This window comes from Galeopterus variegatus, unplaced genomic scaffold, assembly GCF_000696425.1.
Source record: "Galeopterus variegatus unplaced genomic scaffold, G_variegatus-3.0.2 Scaffold1520, whole genome shotgun sequence".
Taxonomy (NCBI): domain Eukaryota; kingdom Metazoa; phylum Chordata; class Mammalia; order Dermoptera; family Cynocephalidae; genus Galeopterus; species Galeopterus variegatus.
The window spans coordinates 20,008-25,004 of record NW_007727631.1 but is presented as its reverse complement, the minus strand read 5'-3'; the positions used below and the strand labels follow the sequence as shown (position 1 = coordinate 25,004).

Below are 4,997 nucleotides of genomic sequence, written 5' to 3'. Positions count from 1 at the left end.
GCGCACTATAGCAGTGCGCCACCGGGCCGGCCCTTTCATGAACTTTTAGAAGTACCCTTGTATTAGTTAGGAATTTTGTTTGATGCTAGTGACAGAGAACAGATATAAGAAACCAGACATTAAACAAGATAGAAGTTTATTTTTCTCTCACATAAAAGTAGTCTGAGAAAAGGCAGTTCAAGACCAGCATGGTGACTCCCTGGTCCACAGAGACACATGCTCCTTCTGTCCTTGGTTGCACCATCTTTAGCACTTGGCCTCTCTCCTTATGGTTGCCTCATGGTTCAGGATGGCTTCTGGGGCTCCAGATCACATCTACATTCCAGAAAAGAAGCAGGAAGTGGGAGGGAGCACAGAAAAGGTTTTCCTGTATATCTAATCCAGTGACTTCCACTTATATCATATTGGTCTTTTTCTCAGCAAGTAAAGCTGAGAAATGTAGACTTTTTTTTTTTCAGGTACATTGCTTCCCAAAATAAAACTGCAGTTTTATTCCTGAAAAGAAGACATTGTGGGAGAATGGGTATTGTGTAGGCAACTATCACTCACTGTCAGAAACAGAATGAAAGAGCAGAACTCCAAGAAATAAGGCTGGCTGGTCGGCTCACCTGGCTGGAGTGTGGTGCTGATAACACCAAGATCAAGGATTTGGATCTTATCCTGGCCAGCTGCCAAAATAAAATAATCCTTGCCTGACATACAGAAGTGGCAATTTCATATAATTCAACTTACTAAGAGTTAGTTTCGTGTGTGTGTGTGTGTGTGGGGGGGGGGGGTTACTTAAGATCTACTCAGCAAATTTCAAGTGTGTAATATATTATTATTAACTATAGTCACCACGCTGTACAATTGGTCTCCAGAACTTACTCATCTTATAACTGAAAGTTGTTTTATTTTTATTTTTTAATTTTTTTGGCGGCTGTCTGGTACAGGGATTAAACCCTGGACTTTGGTTTTACCAGCACTGCATATAACTGGAAGTGTGGACCCTTTGACCAACATCTCCCCATTTCCCCTGCCACCAGACTCCTTTCTAACCTCTGTTTCTTTTTTTTTTTTTTTTTAAGATGACCAGTAAGGGGATCTCAACCCTTGACTTGGTGTTGTCAGCACCACGCTCAGCCAGTGAGCGAACCGGCCATCCGTATATAGGATCCGAACCCGTGGCCTTGGTGTTATCAGCACCGCACTCTCCCGAGTGAGCCACAGGCCGGCCCCTTAACCTCTGTTTCTATGAGTTCAAATTTTAGATTCCACATCTAAGTGAGATCATGCAGTTTTTGTTTTTCTATGCTTGGCTTATTTCTCTTAGCATAATGTTCTCCAGTTACTTGATTCTTCTGAACTCAGAAAGTACCAACTGCAAAGGGCTGTTGGAAGTACTAAATTGTGTATCAGATCTGGAGCACTTGCTACAGTGCCAGGCACATAGTAAGAGCTCAATAGATGTGGGAAGAAAAAAAGGAAAGCCTTTGTAAGGAGGCGTCTTTTGAGCTGAGACCTAAATGATGAGAAAGAAGTAACTCCATGAAGATCTGAGAAGAGCCAAGAGCCATGGGGATGGGGAAACAGCAAGAGAAAAGGCCCTGAGGCAGGAATGAACTTGGTGTGTCCGAGGAAGAGAAAGCAGCTCAGGGAACTGGAGAGACCGAGGATGAGAAGGGCAGATCAGTGAGAACAGAGGTGTGCAAGGGGCAGTCAGGCAGGGCTTGCAGGCTTTGGTTAGGAATTCAGACTTTATTTTAAGGGACAATGGGGAGCCGCTGGAGAGTTTCCAGCAGGAGAGAGACATGATTGAGACACGAACATGTTGAAAAAAAAATTACTGTCTGGCTTCTGTATGGAGAATAGGTTTGGGGTGAGGGCAAAGGCAGAGAGACCAGCAGAGGCTTTGCCCCTCACGTTTGCAGAAGCTGGGACAAGGGTACACATAAAGGCCCCCCCATGCCATGTGTTTAAATACCTAATAGTTATAGCAGGCAAGCAAACTGTTAAATAAAACATGTTCTAGCCTCCTACCCTGACACTATACTGTCATAATGTCAAAACTGGAAAATATATGTCAAGTCACAGTTTTACATGACTGAGAGTCAACACAATATTAAAGATGACTGAATTTAATTACTGTGAATTAAGTGTTTTGTTCACAGATGTGATTTTCAAGGAATAATAAAATAATACATAATTTATAAATAATTATGTATTTATTCTATTACATTTATTTTTCTTTCTTTCTTTTTTTTTTTTTTGGCAGCTGGCTGGTACAGGATCCGATTCCTTGACCTTGGTGTTATACCTCCACACCCTAACTTTATTTTTCTCACTGTCCTTTCAGAAACATCACTAATTATGTTGTTTAAGTCAAGTTTTTTTGCATCATCTGTGTCCTATTGACAGTAGTGATCATAGGATTAAAAATTACATTCAAACTATAAAAATTTGATTACATTTTTATTAAAAATGTAATTAAATTAAATGTAAAATATTAAAATTTAAAAGTTGTTCATGTTTTCATCTAATATACGCAAAATTAAAACTAAAATGGAAAATAGAATTACAATAAGTGAATGTTAAATTTTAAAATAAAAATTATTTTTAAAAATCTGAAATTATTTTTTGAAAATCTAATTAAATATTTTTAGAAAGGTAAAACCATTTGGAACTCCAGTTGCAATGTCAGCATCCATCTCATTGCCACCGTAAAGAACTGGTATCACATATCACACAAGTTACATCTAGACAAACATGTATGCAAAGTTAAAAGTAAATGTCAATATTGCAAAATGTCTCTCAGTTACCATGTGCGACTCTTGTGAAGATAGAACTAATTTGTGAATCCTTCTGGAACCACACATTGGAATTCAGAGATATTGTCCTCCCGGCACTGCTGGGAAACCATACTTCATTGGGCAAGAGCCTATTGTACTCATGCTGCCTGTGGGGAAGTACATGACAAATTAATTGATTTGTCTATTCTCTTATCCAGTGATTCCACCACTCAAATCCTTCCCACACCTTGAAACAGTGCCTGTCTTGAATGTCAGCAGACATAGAAACTACTGAAAACACTGGGATGAAGTTGTCTTTAGAGATAGGGATAAGCACTTCCCTGGGGTCTGAATGGGGCTAGTCATGAGAGTGGACATTTAGTGTTATGGGCTGAACAGTGTCAGCATTGAGCACCAGTCCTAAATGACAGAAATGCCTTTACAAAAATTTCCTGTATGTGTTCATGACATGAGGAACCCTCTAGAGCATGAGCCAAGGACAAGGGTCCCTCTTTCCTGGTTCTGAGAAGGTACTACCATCCAGGGGTACCAGGCAAGGGCTGATAGGAAGGAAGGAAGCCCCAAGTCTAGCTTAGGGGAACAGTGACTAAGCCACGATCTCTGATCTGAGGAACAGGAAGACCCTGAGGAGCAGAAGTAATGACTGGGAAACCCTCAAAGACCAGCAGGCACCATTGAGGCAGATTCCCTCATTGCTTCTACCTGACCATTGGGAGCTTTAAACACTCCGAGCACACACAATTCAACTTAATTTGGGAACAAATGAATGCTAGCCTTCTCAATGGTTTGCTAATCAGTCAACTAATTAAGCAAGCATACTAAGTGATACTTCATGTCAGACAGTGTGCAGGGCCTGGACGTCAGTGTTGCTTAAGGTTGGGGAGATCCTTGAGATTTGCTGGTCACAGTCTCACAGGGAAGGCAGAGGCTGACCAACAAGTCTGGTGGGCAGAGTGGCAAGGAAGACGGTTTGGGTGCTATGGGAATGTGTGGCTCCACTGGAATCTTGTCCATAGAAAATCTGAACCAGGGCGCTGAGCTCCCCAGTGGACGTCCCTCTCAGGACAGCTGCCTGAATGAGAGAGGGAGCTAACTTTCCAGCCAGACCGAATTATGTCCTCAATTTAATATTGCTAAATGGCATCCACAGAGATAATCTGGTGGAATTTCACTTGTATAATCAAGGGCCTGTTTGGTGGATTACTTCATAACAAGTCCCACTCTGATTATTTCCAACCTCAAAATGGATGTTTTAGGACCAGTTGATGTCCAGGAGATTACTTTCTTGGTCCTCACATCTGATCCTTACAAATAACTGGGATGCGGAGAAAGGAGGCAGAACGGCTCCAAGAAAAGAGTATGGACTTTGGAGTCAGGCCGACCTGGCTGTGCTGGGCTTCCAAGCTGTGTGACCGTGAGAAAATACCTCCCTTTTCTGAGCCTCAGTTTCCTCATCTGTAAAATGGTGACACTGATATCAATCACTGGATTACTGAAAGGATTAAAGGCAGTAATGAACTGTAAAGACCTAACACAAGGCATACAAGACCAAATGTTGCTTTCTTTTTTCTTTCCTTGTGACATGAAATGACAATACATAAGTTGGATTTTCCAAAGAGGTTGGGTTTTTCCTAGAGGTGATGGCTGGGAGGTTAGTTAAAATGGCTAATGGTTAGTTTAAAACTCTTGGGACAGATTTTTAAAACATAAATTAGCCCTATTTTATTCTAATTACAAAAGTAATACTCAATTTCAGTTAGTATGGTGGACTTGGTGGGGTTGGTGACTGCTATGGGTTAAATGTGTCCCCCAAAAGTTCATGTAATGGAAAATTGACCCCCATTGTAACAGTGTTAAGAGAGTGCAAAATCCAATCCAATTATGGTATTTGAAAAGTGGGGCTTTTAAGAGATGATTAGATTGTGAGGACTGTGCCCTTGTGAATGAATTGATTCATTCATGGAGTAAAGGGCATGGTTCTGTTGGCTTTATAAGGAGAGCAAGTGGGAAGGTTAGCGTGCTCTCTTACTCAGCCCATTCTACCCTATGACACTCCTCTGGTCATCATGGGACCCTGTAGAAAGTTCCCACCCAGAAGAAGGCCCTCACCAGGTGAGTTCCCTGGCATGTGGACTTCCCAGCCTCCAAAACTGTAAGAAATAAATTTCATTTCTTTCCAAATTACCCAGCGTCAGGTATTCTATTATG

The 4,997-nt window shown here is 41.3% G+C and overlaps 1 long non-coding RNA gene across 1 annotated transcript; it reads right to left on the bottom strand.

Annotated features, from left to right (window-relative positions):
• Window positions 1-119: 119 nt before the first annotated feature.
• Window positions 120-2,929, bottom strand: LOC103594269. Its single transcript, XR_550839.1, has 2 exons — window positions 2,799-2,929; window positions 120-315 (listed from the first exon to the last, which is right to left on the bottom strand). It is a non-coding gene; the product is annotated as an uncharacterized LOC103594269 (long non-coding RNA).
• Between the last annotated feature and the right edge of the window lie 2,068 nt (window positions 2,930-4,997).